The 19150-nt window shown below is 46.6% G+C and overlaps 1 non-coding gene across 1 annotated transcript; it reads right to left on the bottom strand.

Annotated features, from left to right (window-relative positions):
• Positions 1–14816: 14816 nt before the first annotated feature.
• On the bottom strand, positions 14817–14889 carry Trnaa-cgc (transfer RNA alanine (anticodon CGC)). The gene has a single exon. It is a non-coding gene; the product is annotated as a tRNA-Ala (tRNA).
• Positions 14890–19150: the final 4261 nt, after the last annotated feature.

Genomic DNA, 19150 nt, shown 5'->3' with positions numbered 1-19150 from the left:
TCTCCCGACTTAATCCGACTTCATTCCATTATCGTCGTTTTGCTTTTGTTGATGTTCATCTTATATCGTCCATTCAAAACACTGTCCATTCCGTTCAACTGCTCTTGCAAGTCCTTTGCCGTCTCTGACAGAGTTACAATGGCATCGGCGAACCTCAAAGTTTTTATTTCTTCTCTCTGGATTTTAATGCCTACTCCGAATTTTTGTTTTGTTTCCTTCACTGCTTGCTCAATATACAGATTGAATAACATCGGGGAGAGGCTACAACCCTGTCTCACTCCCTTCCCAACCTCTGCTTCCCTTTCATGTCCCTCGACTCTTATAACTGCCATCGGGTTTCTGTACGAATTGTAAATAGCCTTTCGCTCCCTGTATTTTACCCCTGCCACCTTCAGAATTTGAAAGAGAGTATTCCAGTCAACATTGTCAAAAGCTTTCTCTAAGTCTACAAATGCTAGAAACGTAGGTTTGCCTTTCTTTAATTTAGCTTCTAAGACAAGTCGTAGGGTCAGTAGTACGTAAAGATATATGAATGTTTTAGCCGGACCACTTTTTCGCTTTGTGATAGATGGCGTTATAAAAGTCACAACATATGGCTCACAATTTTAGACGAGCAGTTGGTAACAGGTAGGTTTTTTTAAAATTAAAATACAGAACGTAGGTACGTTTAAACATTTCATTTCGGTTGTTCCAATGTGATACGTGTATCTTCGCGAACTTATCATTTCTAAGAAAGCATGCTGTTACAGCGTGATTACCTGTAAATACCACATTAATGCAGTAAATGCTCAAAGTGATGTCCGTCAACCGCAATGCATTTGGCAATACGTGTAACGACATTCCTCTCAACAGCGAGTAGTTCGCCTTCCGTAATGTTCTCACATGCATTGACAATGCGCAGACGCATGTTGTCAGGCGTTGTCGGTGGATCACGATAGCAAATATCCTTCAACTTTCCCCACAGAAAGAAATCCGGGGACGTCAGATCCGGTGAACGTGCGGGCCATGGTATGGTGCTTCGACGACCAATCTACCTGTCATGAAATATGCTATTCAATACCGCTTCAACTGCACGCGAGCTATGTGCCGGGCATCCATCGTGTTGGAAGTACATCGCCATTTTGTAATGCAGTGAAAAACATCTTGTAGTAACATCGGTAGAACATTACGTAGGAAATCAGCATACATTGCATCATTTAGATTGCCATCGATAAAATGGGGGGCCAATTATGCTTCCTCCCATAATGCCGCACCATAATTAACCCGCCATGGTCGCTGATGTACCATTTGTCGCAGCCATCGTGGATGTTCGTTGCCGAATAGTGCATACAGGGTGAAAACTATTTGAACCGACAGACTCTGGAAGGTTGTAGGGGACATCAAAATAAATATTTTTCCCCAATGTCATTTTTCCTATGAGGAGTATTCAAACCAGTAGAGGAAGATTTCTCTGGCGGCAAATTAATTAAACCAACAAACACTTTTCCATTTTTTATGACCAAGAGACAACACATTAACACAACTCAATTTGAATTACAGTAGATTTTCAAAAATGCCTCCAATGACTTGTAAACAAAGTTTACACCATCGGATCATGTTCTGTCTGACAAGGGCAAAAACTCCAGGAGTATCTTGAATGTTCCTGCTGCTGCTAGTATCCGGGCTACCAGATCCTCTTGTGATGCAACAGGAGTTGTGTAAACAAGGTTGCGCATTTCTCCCCACACAAATAAGTCCAGAGGGGACTTATCTTTGGATCGAGCAGGTCATGGTACAGGACCACCTTTGCTAATCCACGTTTTTGGGAACCGTCGGTCCAGGAATTGACGCACACGATGACTGAAATGTGCTGGCGCCTCGTCATGTTGGAACCACATGCGTTGTCTTCTAGGGAGCAGGACGTCTTCCGGCAAGTCTGGAAATGCTCTGACGAGAAAATTGTAATAGTGCCTGCCATTTAATGGCCTAGGTAACAGATACGGCCCAATTAAGCAGTCCCCAACAACACCGACTCACACATTAACGAGAACCGCACTTGTTGTTGATCAAACCGCAGTGCGGCTCGTCCGTTGTGGTGCGCCACGTAGTACGCACCAATCGCATCAGTGTACTCACTCCAGGTGTATCGCTCCATTAGTATACAGAGACAATGCACTACTACACTGGTGGACAGCAGTTGTCTACATCTGAAGAGTGTAATACGCCCTCTAACAACTGAAGAGCGTAATACAGCCTCCACCGGTTTAAATAATCCTCATAAGAAAAAATGACATTAGGGAAAAATAGTTGTTTTGATGACCCCTACAACCTCCCAGAGCCTGTCGGTTTAAATGCTTTTCACTCTATATTATGCCGGTTTACGTTACCGCTGTTGGTGAATGACGCTTCGTCGATAAATAGAACGCGTGCAAAAAATCTGTCATCCTCCAGTAATTTCTGCCGGCCGCGGTGGTCGTGCGGTTCTAGGCGCTCCAGTCCGGAGCCGCGCTGCTACGTCCCATAATTTATCTTGTTCGCAGTGGCAGAACTGTACACGACGTTCAAAGCCGTCGCCACGCAATTCCTGGTGCATAGAAATATGGTACGGGTGCAATCGACGTTGATGTAGCATTCTCAACACCGACGTTTTTGAGATTCCCGATTCTCACGCAGTTTGTCTGCTACTGATGTGCGGATTAGCCGCGACAGCAGCTAAAACACCTCCTTGGGCATCATCATTAGTTGCAGGTCGTGGATGACGTTTCACACGTGGCTGAACACTTCATGTTTCCTTAAATAACGTAACTATCCGGCGAACGGTCAGCAGACTTGGATGATGTCGTCCAGGGTACCGAGCAGCATACATAGCACACCACCGTTGGCATTTTGATCACAGTAGCAACACATCAACACGATATCGACCTTTTCCACAATTGGTAATCGGTCCATTTTAACACGGGTAATGTATCACGAAGCAAATACCGTCCGCACTGGCGGAATGTTACGTGATACCACAGACTTATACGTTTGTGACTATTACAGCGCCATCTGTCATGAATGATAATGCCCAAGTAGGTGTTTTAGCAGCTGTCGCGGCTAATCCGCACATCAGTAGCAGACAAATTGCACGATAATCGGGAATCTCAAAATCGTCGGTGTTGAGGATGCTACATCAACATCGATTGCACCCGTACCATATTTCTATGCACCAGGAATTGCATGGCGACAACTTTGAACGTCGTGTACAGTTCTGCCACTGGGCACAACAGAAATTACTGGTTCAAAAATGGCTCTAAGCATTATGGGACTTAACAGATAAGGTCATCAGTCCCCTAAACTTAGAACTACTTAAACCTAACTAACCTAAGGTCATCACACACATCCATGCCCGAGGCAGGATTCGAACCTGCGACCGTAGTAGCAGCGCGGCTCCGGACTGGAGCGCCTAGAACCGCACGACCACCGCGGCCGGCAGAAATTACTGGAGGATGACAGATTTTCTGCACGCGTTCTATTTAGCGACGAAGCGACATTCACCAACAGCGGTAACGTAAACCGGCACAATATGCACTATTGGGCAATCGAAAATCCATGATGGCTGCGAGAAGTGGAACATCAGCGACCTTGGCGGGCTAATGTATGGTGCGGCATTATGGGAGGAAGGATAATTGGCCCCCATTTTATCGATGGCAATCTAAATGGTGCAGTGTATGCTGATTTCCTACGTAATGTTCTACCGATGTTACTACAAGATGTTTCACTTGTTTCTCTGGACGACAGAATGGCGATGTACTTCCAACATGATGGATGGCCGGCACATAGTTCGCGTGCGGTTGAAGCGGTATTGAATAGCATATTTCATGACAGGTTGATTGGTCGTTGTAGCACCATACCATGGCACGCACGTTCACCGGATCTGACGACCCCGGATTTCTTTCTGTAGGGGAAGTTGGAGGATATTTGCTATCGTGATCCACCGACAGCGCCTGACAACATGCGTCAGCGCATTCTCAATGCATGTGCGAACATTACGGAAGGCGAACTACTCGCTGTTGAGAGAAGTGTCGTTACACGTATTGCCAAATGCATAGAGGTTTACGGACATCATTTTGAGCATTTACTGCATTAATGTGTTATTTACAGGTTATCACGCTGTAACAGCATACGCTGTCAGAAATAAGTTCACAAAGGTACATGTATCACATTGGAACAACCGAAATAAAATATTCAAACGTACCTAGGTTCTGTATTTTAATTTATAAAACCTACCTGTTACCAACTGTTCGTCTCGATTTGTGAGCCATATGTTTGTGACTATTAAAGCGCCATCTATCACAAAGCGATAAAAGTGGTCCAATTAAAACATTCATATTTCTTTACGTACTACACGAATATGTAATAAAAATGTGGGTTCCTATTGAAAAAACGCAGTTGATATTCATTTGACCTATAGCAGCGCCGTGTAGCAGGCCAACCATAGCGCCATCTGGTTTCCCCCTTCAAGCTAGACGAGTTTCGTTCTTTGTATTTTTTTCGTTTGATGCTTATTTCGTGAGATATTTGGCCCGGTCACTGTCAATGGACCACCCTGTATAGTTTTGGTAAGCTGCAAGTAAGGACAGGGTCAGAGAGGAACGGTAGCGTACACAAGGGATACGAAAGTTGGGCCCCTGGAGTGGTACCGGCAGAAACTGCAGCAGAGGTGTTGAAGAGCGGCAAGGCCGGGAGATGTCGGCGGTGTATTGTCTCCGAGAGTGAGCGCACCACCGCCTGCCATTAACCGGAGGCAGAGACGCTTGCCCCCGCCGACGCCACCGGCCGCTGGCGTATTTGCATATGAATGGGTCGCCCGGCGAGCTAATGGCCCGCTATTAGAAGGCGATAAATCTCGCCGCGATAGCGACGCTTCGCGGCGACGAACGCCTCACCTCGCCACGCACTCGACCGGCTCCATCCAGACCGCAACTGACGCCCGTCTCTTACAAGGGAACCTCCCCATCGCACCCCGCTCAGATTTCGTTATAAGTTGGCACAGTGGATAGGCCTTAAAGAACTAAGCACAGATCAATCGAGAAAACAGGAAGAAGTTGTGTGGAACTATGAAAAAATAAGCAAAATATACAAACTGAGTAGTCCATGTGCAAGATATGCAACATCAAGGATAATGGGAGCTCAGCAGCACCGTGGTCCCATGGTCAGCGTGAGCAGCTGTGGAGTGAGAGGTCCTTGGTTCAAGTCTTCCCACTAGTGAAAAGTCTACTTTCCTTATTTTCGCAAAGTTACGATCTGTCCGTTCGTTTCATTGACGTCTCTGTTCACTGTAATAAGTTTAGTGTCTGTGTTTTGCGACCGCACCGCAAAACCGTGCGATTAGTAGACGAAAGCACGTGCCTCTCCAATGGGAACCGAAAACATTTGATCGCAAGGTCATAGGTCAACCGATTCCTCCACAGGAAAACACGTCTGATATATACTATACGACACTGGTGACGGCATGTGCGTCACATGACAGGAATATGTTGTCGACCCACCTAACTTGTACACTTGGCGAATGGGTAAAAAGATTCTTCTACCTTGCCCGATTTAGGTTTTCTTGTGGATGTGATAATCACTCCCAAAAAAGTGATGAAAACATAAGTGTTTGTCACATAAACTGAAAATAAAAAGTTAAAATTTTCATCCGAGGGAAGGCTTGAACCAAGGACCTCTTGTTCAGGAGCTGTTCACGCTAACCACGGGACCATGGCACTCCTGATCTTGCTCTATCCTTTTCTTGCATATCCTGCCCATGGACTACTCAGTTTGCATATTTTGTTTATTTTTTCATAGTTCCACACAACTTCTTCCTGTTTTCTCGATTGATCTGTGTTCAGTTTTTCAAGGCCTATCCACTGTGCAACTTATAACTAAATCTGAGGGGGGTGCGATGGGGAGGTTCCCTTGTTAGAACTACCGTAGCCCACAGTGCGACGCCAGGGCCTCTGTACCTACAACTGACCAATCGTACCTTCCGTCGTCAGTCCTAAAGGTAGCTCTAAAAATCTACATTTATACTCCGCAAGCCACCCAACGGTGGGTGGCGGACTGCACTTTACGTGCCACTGTCTTTACCACACTTTCCTGTTCCAGTCGCGTATGGTTCGCGGGAGGAACGACTGCCGGAAAGCCTCCGTGCGCGCTCAAATCTCTCTAATTTTACATTCGTGATCTACTCGGGAGGTATAAGTAGGGGGAAGCAATATATGCGATACCTCATCCAGAAACGCATCCCCTCGAAACCTGGACAGCAAGCTACACCGCGACCTCAGAGCGCCTCTCTTGCAGAGTCTGCCACTTGAGTTTGCTAAACATCTCCGTAACGCTATCACGCTTACCAAATAACCCTGTGACGAAACGCGCCGCTCTTCTTTGGATCTTCTCTATCTCCACTGTCAACTGGACCTGGTACGGATCCCACAATGATGAGCAATACTCAAGTATAGGTCGAACGAGTGTTTTGTAAGCCACATCCTTTGCTGATGGACTACATGTTCTGAGGACTCTCCCAATGGATCTCAACCTGGCACCGGCCTTACCAACAACTACTTTTATATGATCATTCCACTTCAAATCGTTCCGTACGCATACTCCCAGTGTTTGTTCCGCTATCGTATAATCATACGAGGACAGTTCAATAAGTAATGCAACACATTTTTTTTCTGAAACAGGGGTTGTTTTATTCAGCATTGAAATTAACCAGGTTATTCCCCAATCTTTTAGCTACACAACACTATTTTTCAACGTAATCTCCATTCAATGCTACGGCCTTACGCCACCTTGAAATGAGGGCCTGTATGCCTGCGCGGTACCATTCCACTGGTCGATGTCGGAGCCAACGTCGTACTGCATCAATAACTTCTTCATCGTCCGCGTAGTGCGTCCCACGGATTGCGTCCTTCATTGGGCCAAACATATGGAAATCCGACGGTGCGAGATCGGGGCTGTAGGGTGCATGAGGAAGAACAGTCCACTGAAGTTTTGTGAGCTTCTCTTGGGTGCGAAGACTTGTGTGAGGTCTTGCGTTGTCATGAAGAAGGAGAAGTTCGTTCTGATTTTTGTGCCTATGAACACGCTGAAGTCGTTTCTTCAATTTCTGAAGAGTAGCACAATACACTTCAGAGTTGATCGTTTGACCATGGGGAAGGACATCGAACAGAATAACCCCTTCAGCGTCCCAGAAGACTGTAACCATGACTTTACCGGCTGAGGGTATGGCTTTAAACTTTTTCTTGGTAGGGGAGTGGGTGTGGCGCCACTCCATTGATTGCCGTTTTCTTTCAGGTTCGAAATGATGAACCCATGTTTCATCACCTGTAACAGTCTTTGACAAGAAATTGTCACCCTCAGCCACATGACGAGCAAGCAATTCCGCACAGACGGTTCTCCTTTGCTCTTTATGGTGTTCGGTTAGACAACGTGGGACCCAGCGGGAACAAACCTTTGAATATCCCAACTGGTGAACAATTGTGACAGCACTACCAACAGAGATGTCAAGTTGAGCACTGAGTTGTTTGATGGTGATCCGTCGATCATCTCGAACGAGTGTGTTCGCACGCTCCGCCATTGCAGGAGTCACAGCTGTGCACAGCCGGCCCGCATGCGGGAGATCAGACAGTCTTGCTTGACCTTGCGGCGATGATGACACACGCTTTGCCCAACGACTCACCGTGCTTTTGTCCACTGCCAGATCACCGTAGACATTCTGCAAGCGCCTATGAATATCTGAGATGCCCTGGTTTTCCGCCAAAAGAAACTCTATCACTGCCCATTGTTTGCAACGCACATCCGTTACAGACGCCAATTTAACAGCTCCGTACAGCGCTGCCACCTGTCGGAAGTCAATGAAACTATACGAGACGAAGCGGGAATGTTTGAAAATATTCCACAAGAAATTTCCGGTTTTTTCAACCAAAATTGGCCGAGAAAAAAAATGTGTTGCATTACTTATTGAACTGCCCTCGTACAATAAAGAATCCTTCTTTCTTTGTATTCGCAATACATTACATTTGTCTCTGTTAAGGGTCAGTTGCCACTCTCTGCACCAAGTGACTATCCGCTGCAGATCTTCCTGCATTTCGCTGCAATTTTCTAATGCTGCCACTTCTCTGTTTACTACAGCATCATCCGCGAAAAGCCGCATGGAACTTTCGATACTAGCTACTAGGTCATTTATATATATTGTGAAAAGCAATGGTCCCATAACATTCCCCTGTGGCACGCCAGAGGTTACTTTAACGTCTGTAGACGTCTCTCCATTGAGAACAACATTCTGTGTTCTGTTTGCTAAAAACTCTTCTATCCAACCACACAGCTAGTCTGATATTCCGTAGGCTCTTACTTTGTTTATCTTCGCAATTAATTTTGTGCAACACATTTTGCTTTAGAGGATTATGATGTTGACCGACAGCTGTCGTTCACTAGTAAGTACTGGTTCATGAAAGAACTTCCACCATTGAACTTCCACTGTTTCACCGAACTGCTAGAGCCCCACATCAGCACTGTTACATACAGGAATACGGCGGCAGATATAGACATTCGCACGGATACACCATGCTCGCAACACAAGACACTCTAAGACTAAAACCGATCCACCACGAAGATATTGCCCGAACGGGACAGAAATCGGCAGGTGAGACGTACATGTGCAGACAAGCAAATGATCACAATTTCAGAAAAATTGGAGGATTCTTTGAAGAGAGAGAGCTCCACAAATTGAGCAAGTCAGTAACGTTGGTCCACCTCTGGCCCTTATGCAGGCAGTAATTCGGTTAGCCACTGACCGACGGATGTGTTGGATGTCTTCCAGGGAGCATCGTAATAAATTCTCTCAATCTGGAGACCATCACAATCCCCAGCTGGTTGGAGGGCTCTGCCGACAGTGCTCCAAACGTTCTTAATGGGGGAGAGATCCAGCGACCTTGCATGGCCAAGATAAAGTTTGACAAGCACGTGTGCGGGTGGGCATTATATTGCTGAAATGTAAGCCATGAAGGACAACAAACGGGGCGTAGTATATCGTCTACGAATCTCTGCGAATGGCGTCCCAGACCATCACTCTTGGTCTCTTGGTTGTTGGGCTCTGTGACGGGCGACACTCAGGTTGATATTCCATCTCCGCCCGCGTTGTCTCCAGAATCACCTTCGCTGGACATCGCGGCTCAATTCGAAGCGGTGCTCATCACTGAAAACAATTCTACTCCACTCAGTAAGGTTCCAGGCCCAGTAACTAGCAAGGACTGCGGCACATGTGGAATACCAACCTGTCATCCGCTATACCATCTGACAACCGGGAACGATGATCTGGTCTTTCATTTCATATCACAGCAGGACCCATTTGGTAGTCATCTGCGGAACCGTTGCAGCACACCGATAGGTCGGCGATGTGCTACGTACGGCCCAATTTGTTGTCCTTCATGGCAGGCCTCCTAGGCTTCCATTTCAGCAATATAATGCCGGCCAGCACACGTCGAGTGTTTCTAGTGTGTCCGCCAAACGCTGCCTTGGCCAGCAAGGTCGGCGGATCTCTCCCCAACTCAAAACGTTTGGAGTTTTACGGATGGGGCGGCCAACCATCTCGTTAACTTGACAATCTAACGCGCTAATTGGACAGAATTTATCACGAAATCCCTCAAGACACTCAGCAACTCTCTCAATCAATATCAAGCGGAATAGCTGCTTGCACCAGGCCCACTGGTGGACTACTTTTTTTCTGAAACTATAATCATTTCCAGAATGAGATTTTCACTCTGCAGCGGAGTGTGCGCTGATATGAAATTTCCTGGCAGAATGGTAGAGCACTTTCCCACGAAAGGCGAAGTTCCCGAGTTCGAGTCTCGGTCTGGCACACAGTTTTAATCTGTCAGGAAGTTTCATATCAGCGCACATTCCGCTGCTGAGTGAAAATCTCATTCTGGAACCATCCCCGTGGCTGTGGCTAAGCCATGTCTCCGCAATATCCTTTCTTTCAGGAGTGCTAGTTCTGCAAGGTTCGCAGGAGAGCTTCTGTAAAGTTTGGAAGGTAGCAGACGAGATATTGGCAGAAGTAAAGCTGTGAGGACGGGGCGTGAGTCGTCCTTGGGTAGCTCAGTTGGTAGAGTACTTGGCGGCGAAAGGCAGTGGTCTAGATTTCGAGTCTCGGTCGGGCACACAGTTTTAATCTGCCAGGAAGATTTATAATCATTTGTTATTCTGTACATGTATATCACATATATCGATTCCCGTCCCGTTCGGATCATTCCTTCATGATCCATCGGTTCATTGTGTTTTTTGTTTTATTTTCATTTTTTCTTTCTTTTTACTGTATTTTATCTATTAGATGTTCCATTTCGATAACCACCCCGTCGTGATTCTAGAACTGCTTTCGGAGCAATGGCTCTGAGCACTATGGGACTTAACATTTGTGATCATCAGTCCCCTAGAACTTAGAACTCCTTAAACCTAACTAACCTAAGGACATCACACACATCCATGCCCGAGGCAGGATTCGAACCTGCGACCGTAGCGGTCACGCAGTTCCAGACTGAAGCGCCTAGAACCGCACGGCCACCCCGGCCGGCCTTTCGAAGCAATGCTTTCTTCATCTGACCTAAGACGAAGAAGTACTGTCTCTACACGGCTGGATCACGTGCTTCAGATGGCGTCGGAAGTACGTATTACAAGGAACAGGCACGCCATAGGGCAAATTCCAACTGCATGCTGAAGCCTCGGTACTAAACCATAGAGCACACTGCCATGCTACGAGGTCTTCAATATGCTGACAGGTAGACAAAGATCCTGTTATTATTCTGACAGGCTCAGGATCAGCATTTCCATCAGTAATACAAACATCTTGGTGTACCAGATTACGCTAAACTACTACGCCGTGCCAATAAAATTACGCTATTGGCCATTAAAATTGCTTCACGAAGAAGAAATGCAGATGATATACGGGTATTCATCGGACACATACATTATACTAGAACTGACATGTAATTACATTTTCACGCAATTTGGGTGCATAGATCCTGAGAAATCAATACCCAGAAAACCCACTCTTGCCGTAATAACGACCTTGATACGCCTGGGCATTGAGTCAAACAGAGCTTGGATGGCGTGTGCAGGTGCAGCTGCCCATGCAGCTTCAACACGATACCACAGTTCTTCAAGGGTAGTGACTGGCGTATTGTGACGAGCCAATTGCTCGGCCACCATTGACCAGACGTTTTCAATTGGTGAGAGATCTGGAAAATGTGCTGGCCAGGGCAGCAGTTGAACTTTTTCTGTGTCCGGAAAGGCCCGTACAGGACCTGCAACACGCGGTCGTGCATTATCCTGCTGAAATGTAGGGTTTCGTAGGGATCGAGTGAAGCGTAGAGCCAGTGGTCGTAACACATCTGAAATGTAACGTCCACTGTTCAAAGTGCCGTCAGTGCGAACAAGAGGCGTCCGAGACGTGTAACCAATGGCACACCATACCATAACGCCGGGTGATACGCCAGTATGGATATGACGAATACACGCTTCCAATGTGCGTTCACCGCGATGTCGCCAAACACAGATGCGACCATCATGATGCTGTAAACAGAACCTAGATTCATCTGAAAAAATAACGTTTTGCGATTCGTGCACCCAGGTTCGTCGTCCAGTACACCATCGCAGGCGCAACTGTCTGTGATGCAGCGTCAATGGTAATCGCAGCCATGTTCTCCGAGCTGATGGTGCACGCTGCTGCAAACGTCGTCGAACTGTTCGTGCTGTTGACTCAGGGATCGAGACGTGGCTGCACGATCCGTTACGGCCATGCGGATAAGATGCCTGTCATCTCGACTGCTAGTGATACGAGGCCGTCGGGATCCCGCACGGCGTTCCGTATTACCCTCCTGAACCCACCGATTCCATACTCTAACAGTCATTCGATCTCGACCAATGCGAGCAGCAATGTCCCGATACGATAAACCGCAGTGGCGATAGGCTACAATCCGATCTTTATCAAAGTCGGAAACGTGATGGTACGCATTTCTGCTCCTTACACGAGGCATCAAAACAACGTTTCACCGGGCAATGCCGGTCAACTGCTGTTTGAGAAATCGGTTGGAAACTTTCCTCATGTCAGCACGTTGTAGGTGTCGCCACCGGCGCTAACCTTGTGTGAATGCTCTGCAAAGCTAATCATTTGCATGTCACAGCATCCTCTTCCTGTCGGTTAAATTTCGCATTGTAGCACGCCATCTTCGTGGTGTAGCAATTCTAATGGCCAGTAGTGTAATATGCTGTTGCTAAAGGGGCACCATGGTGCTAGGAGCCAGTCCCTGTATTGTTAAGAAGAACGGTGCGATGGTCATTTCGACTTGCATGCATGTCCGAACTGGCACTGTGGCGACTACAGCCGTTGTGAAATACGTGACATGTATTCGCAGTTACGAAAGCGAACAATCATCAGTTGTACAATGCAATGACGACAATGAAAGTTTGAGTCGGACCGGGTTACGAACCCGTATTTCCCGCTTTACGCGAGCGATGGCTAACTGTGTACCACGCCCTGCCAGACCCATTCTTTCTTGGCGTCATTCTGGCTTCGCAATCTGTACTGGTACACACGTTTTGTAATTCCCGTATTGGGGGGGATACTTTAATTGATAGTCGCTGCCATGTATGCATGTCCAAAGAAACATTACATCGTTCTTCTGAACAACACAAGCACTGCCGTATCGTATTAATCTGCCGATACCGGGCTGCGACTTTCAGTTTTTTGACTTTTCACGTAGTAACTGTGAAGAGTTAAGAGATGAACAATGTTTGCAACATTCAGTCTAGGGTACAGTCATACCCCACGGACGAGTACGTACTCCTGCTGAACAGTTTCACCCAGAGAAAAACTTTTTTTAAATCTTTTTTTCGAAAGTGACCACTTTCTATACATCAAACGAAGCGTCGTTTCGTACTCTGTCGATTCATGCAAACCGCAGCTCTCTGTGACAAATGGTTCAAATGGCTCTGAGCACTATGGGACTTAACATCTATGGTCATCAGTCCCCTAGAACTTAGAACTACTTAAACCTAACTAACCTAAGGACATCACACAACACCCAGTCATCACGAGGCAGAGAAAATCCCTGACCCCGCCGGACACCTAACTAACCGAAGGACATCACACACATCCATGCCCGAGGCAGGATTCGAACCTGCGACCGTAGTGGTAGCACGGTTCCTGACTGTAGCGCCTAGAACTTATCGACCACCGCGGCCGGCTCTCTGCGACAAATAGTGCTCCGTCTACTCCCGTTTGAACACCCAAAAATTCGTAGTGTTGTTTACAAAAATTCGATTTATGATACATGGATTTAGCAAATCGTGCGTATTTCGCTCTGGTCCATAACTAAATGATCAGGGCTTCAAAATGCGTGCAAAAAAACGCAATTCTGAGAACACACAAATTTCGAGAAAAAAAGCCATTTACCGTTTTTGAGAAAAACTTTGTTTTTGAAAATCTCCACTTTCTACACATCAAACGAAGCGTCGTTTCATCCTCTGCAGGAAGCTGGAGAGACTTACCGACGGATTCCTGTACATATTGGGCACAACGTGTAGGAGGTATGTTGCTGGTTTCAGCAGAGGTCTGTGAATCATTCCCACACCAGGTTCTGGACGTCCGCGTGGTACAGGCGCACTTTAAGATCGACACATTATGCGAGCGGCAGTGGCCGACGGCACATCATCCAGAGACGAAATCTGGGAACATGTTGAACCTGGTGTATCACCAGAAACGACTGGGAGACGCCTGCTTGCAGCAGGACTAACTCACCTGAGCTTCTGGCGAGGTTACCGCTGACACCATGAGCCACTAAGCATGGCTCCTGTAGTGTCGTGAAGCGGTTGTCTGGGAAGTGGAATGGCGCCGTGTTCTCGTTACGAGAGTAGGTTCTGTCTGTATGCGAGTGGTGGACGTACACTTTAGCTGCCTATTCCAGGGTGAATTCCCCCACGACACACGGGATCATCACAGTCTGCACGGTGTGAGGAGGGGGTGGTGCGCGAGTTACTATTCCCAGTCACATTCAGTGTTTATGCACAGTAAAGTTACCAGTGTCCGTTACATTGCACAGGCTGTTATCTACGTGCTACTGTCATTTCTTTGACCGAAAGGCGGTGTGTTTTTCAGCACGGCGGTGTACCCTCACCCTCACATACGGCTACTGCAATGTAACGTGTTAGCCATAACTATCTGCCCTGGCCAGCAAGATCACCACATTTCTCGTCAATGAACGCATTTGATACGTGATGAAACGAACTTTGTGTTCTGCCTGACGGCAGGTCTTGTCATGGGGGAGCCTCATCAGAGAGTTCCACCGCATGAGCGTCTTGGGAAGTGATTCCAGTGGTGGTTTCCTATTGCCTTCCACTGATTTTAATGAAATGATAATGAGGACAACACAACACCTAGTCCCTGAGCGGAGAAAATCTCCGACCGAGCCGGGAATCGAACCAGGGCCCCTTGGCGTGATAATCCGCCGCGCTGACCACTTTTTTTCTGCTGGTCTCATTTTGTTCGTAATTGTTCGTTGGATATGTTCGGGGCGGACGTTCCATGACACCCCTTAAAGTTCATCGTTGATCCGTTCACTCAGTTTTTTTATTACAGAGGAGGAGGAGGAGGAGGAGATTAGTGTTTAACGTCCCGTCGACAACGAGGTCATTAGAGACAGAGTGCAAGCTCGGGTCAGGGAAGGATGGGAAAGGAAATCGGCCGTGCCCTTTCAAGGGAACCATCCCGGCATTTGCCTGAAGCGATTTAGGGAAATCACGGAAAACCTAAATCAGGATGGCCGGAGACGGGATTGAACCGTCGTCCTCCGGAATGCGAGTCCAGTGTGCTAACCACTGCGCCACCTCGCTCCGTCGTTTATTACAGAGGGCAGCTAACCCTCTGAACGAAACCACTTAGCTATCGGTGTGGACATTTTATACGTTATAAAGAGGAGACTTATTCGCTCTCAGGAGCCTGTAAGAACCATTGCCGAATTGCAACAAAAGGCGCAAGATGCTTAGGATAATCTATCGCAGGATGCTATCAGGCGTCTTTAAGATCGTTTGCTTGTACGAATACACGCCTGAGTTTCCACCTTGACAATGGGCGGGGGGGGGGGGGAGGGGGGGGTACACTGTGCATTGATGAGACTATTTAGACATCTGTTGCTGTGACATTTCTCTTTCATTTGGTGTCAACGTCATATCACATAATTCTATTACCTGTCACATCATTTTTTTTCTGGGAGTGTGCACAATTCTACAGACGCGAAGATCAGGTACTACACACAGTAAAAGACAATGGTGAGGAATGCGGTACGATATGCGTTAGGGGTGATAACGCTGGGAAGAAATGGTGCGGAACAACTAGAGAAACAGCTTTTGCTTGGTTACAGGCGAGGGCAATACTTTCTACGTTGACAACAGATCACATTTACGAAAACTGTTCGAAATTTGCGCCTTTTGTTTAAATGCGTGTACTGCATCGCTCAATCATCCATTCGCGTACCCACGTGCCAGTGCGAGGAGGTACGTCATCTGGTGACGTCACAGGTTCGACATTTGTCAGTCGGCCGTTGTAGTCGAGCGGTTCTAGGCGCCTCAGTCTGGAACCGCGCGACCGCTACGGTCGCAGGTTCGAATCCTGCCTCGGGCATGGATGTGTGTGATGTCCTTAGGTTAGTTAGGTTTAAGTTCTAGGGGACTTATGAAAAAAAATGGTTCAAATGGCTCTGAGCACTATGGGACTCAACTGCTGAGGTCATTAGTCCCCTAGAACTTAGAACTAGTTAAACCTAACTAACCTAAGGACATCACAAACATCCATGCCCGAGGCAGGATTCGAACCTGCGACCGTAGCGGTCCTGCGGTTCCAGACTGCAGCGCCTTTAACCGCACGGCCACTTCGGCCGGCAGGGACTTATGACCTCAGATGTTGTCCCATTGTGCTTGGAGCCATGTTTTTCAACATTTGACATGCACTTTTGAGGTACATCCCGACGGTGGCGGCTGCGTATGTCTTACATCAAATTACCTGCCTCAGTGTCATGTATGTCACCTCAGGGGTTTTTTAAACGTTAATAAGAATCTCCCTACATTTGTGTGCTGACCGCAAATATTACTTTTTGTGTTAGTTAAATAATCACACACGCAACTTACAAGGGAACCTCCCCATCGCACCCCCCTCAGATTTAGTTATAAGTTGGCACAGTGGATAGGCCTTGAAAAACTGAACACAGATCAATTGAGAAAACAGGAAGAAGTTGTGTGGAACTGTGAAAAAATAAGCAAAATATACAAACTGAGTAGTTCATGGGAAGATAGGCAACATCAAGGACACTAGGACCACAAGAGCGCCGTGGTCTTGTGGTAACGTGAACAGCTTCGGAACGAGAGGTCCTTGGTTCAAATCTTCCAAAGAGTGAAAGTTTCAATTTTTTTATTTTCAGTTTATGTGACAAACACTTATGTTTTCATCACTTTTTTGGAAGTGATTATTACATCCACAAGAAAACCTAAATCGGGCAAGGTAGAAGAATCTTTTTACCCATTCGCCAAGTGTACAAGTTAGGTGGGTCGACAACATATTCCTGTCATGTGACGCACATGCCGTTACCAGTGTCGTATAGAATATATCACATGTGTTTTCCTGTGGAGGAATCGGTTGATCTATGACCTTGCGATCAAATGTTTTCGGTTCCCATTGGAGAGGCACGTCCTTTCGTCTACTAATCGCACGGTTTTGCGATGCGGTCGCAAAACACAGACACTAAACTTATTACAGTGAACGTGGAAGACTTGAACCAAGGACCTCTTCTTCTGTAGCTGCTCACGCTACCACGAGACCACGGCGCTCCTGAGCTCCCTTTGTGTATGATGTTGCTTATCTGGCCCATGGACTACTCAGTTTGTATATTTTGCTTATTTTTTCACAGTTGCACACAACTTCTTCCTGTTTTCTCAATTGATCTGTGTTCAGTTTATCAAGGCCTATCCACTGTGCCAACTTATAACTAAATCTGAGGGGGGTGCGATGGGGAGGTTCCCTTGTTAGTGGATGCTTAATACATCTTTCCCTTATCTTCAGTATTTAGCTAGCGCTCTGTCCCGACTGCGGACGGGTAGCACTAAGCACATACGGCCGGGCTTGTTATTCGACGTACCGGTAATCTATACATATTTACTAAATTAAAATCCCTCGCCGCGTTTGTCTGTATGTGAAGGCTAATCTCAGGAACATTTTAGGGATTCTGACACGGTTTCTGATAATAGACTAATTCTCGAGGAATGTTTCTGTATATTATTTCTATCGCTACGACAAAAGCCTCGTCCGTTTGCTGTCACTCGACTCCCTATCGCAGCCTCCTCAGATTTTGTGGTAAAACATCCCAGTGGATAGCCTGTCAGAAACTGAACACAGATCAGTCATGAAAACAGGAAGCGGGTGGACTGAACTGTGAAAAAGGATGCAATATAGGAACAGTGAATAGCGGAATCTCGAGATGTGCCGCATCGAGCGAACTGCAAGAAGCACTGCGTCTTCGTTGTATGGTCACGGTGTTGGACTGTAAGGCGGAGACCCGCGTTCGAATCTCTCTCGTGGCCCCCACTTCTTTTCCACAAAATTCTGAACTGTCTGTCTGGTCACTGACGTGTCTGTTCTCCTTCTGTAGTCCTGGCAATTGTCATACTAGGCATTTGTTACAGAATATGAGTGGTCTGGTAAGAATACATTACCGTCGCAAGTAAATGTGATGAATAGTGAGAGCAGGCGAGATGCCGCATAGACGTTTCATAGAAATGGAAACAACAAATAAAAGGGTGTGAACTATGTTACAAGCGATACTTTCGTAGAACAAATGGAAGGTACGTACGTCTGGAGGTCACGTCCTTATATCTGGCTCTTGCAAACGGGCATTACACCAAGACACAGACACAAATTTGGATACAGCGAGCACACGCGTCAATGACCGGACGCACAATTCATAATTTCGTTATATACCGGGTAATCAAAAAGTCAGTATAAATTTGAAAATTTAATAAACCACGGAATAATGTAGATGGAGAGGTAAAACTTGGCATACATGCTTGGAAAGACATGGGGTTTTATTAGAACCACAAAAAAAAACCACCCCATATTGCTAGACGCGTGAAAGATCTCTTGCGCGCGTCGTTCGGTGATGATCGTGTGCTCAGCCGCAACTTTCGTCATGCTTGGCCTCCCAGGTCCCCAGACCTCAGTCCGTGCGATTATTGGCTATTGGGTTAACTGAAGTCGCAAGTGTATCGTGATCGACCGACATCTCTACGGATGCTGAAAGACAACATCCGACGCCAATGCCTAACCATAACTCCGGACATGCTTTACAGTGCTGTTCACAACATTATTCCTCGACTACAGTTATTGTTGAGGAATGATGGTGGACGTATCGAGCATTTCCTGTAAAGAACATCATCTTTGCTTTGTCTTACTTTGTTATGCTAATTATTGCTATTCTGATCAGATGAAGCGCCATCTGTCGGACATTTTTTGAACTTTTGTATTTTTTTGGTTCTAATAAAACACCAGGTCATTCGAAGCATGTGTGTCAATTTGTACCTCTCTATCTACATTATTCCATGATTTATTCAGTTTTCAAATTTATACTGAGTTTTTGATCACCCGGTATATGGAGCGCGAGGGAGATTTGAACACGAATGTCCCCCTTCCCAGTCTAACACAGAGACCAAATACGGCGTGACTAATCGACCTACCTCAATGTTGCACATACTGAGCTAAGACCGTTCATTGTTTCTACTTTGCTTCTCTTTTCACACTTCAGTACACCTTCTTCCTGTTTCCATGCTTGATCTGTGTTCAGTTTTTGACGCGCTATCCACTGTGTCATGTTACCCCTAAATGTGATGGAGGGGAGACGGGGGGTTTCCCTTATTAATGGTTCAAAATGGTTCAAATGGCTCTGAGCACTATGGGACTTAACTGCTGAGGTCATCAGTCCCCTAGAACTACTACCTAACTAATCTAAGGACAGCGCACGCATCCATGCCCGAGGCAGGATTCGAACCTGCGATCGTAGCGGTCGCGCGATTCTAGACTGTAGCGCCTAGAACCGCTCGGCCACTCCGGCCG

The sequence above is a fragment of the Schistocerca nitens genome, chromosome 12 (assembly GCF_023898315.1).
Source record: "Schistocerca nitens isolate TAMUIC-IGC-003100 chromosome 12, iqSchNite1.1, whole genome shotgun sequence".
NCBI lineage: Eukaryota > Metazoa > Arthropoda > Insecta > Orthoptera > Acrididae > Schistocerca > Schistocerca nitens.
Note: the sequence above shows the minus strand (reverse complement) of the source record. Positions and strands in the feature narration are given on the sequence as shown.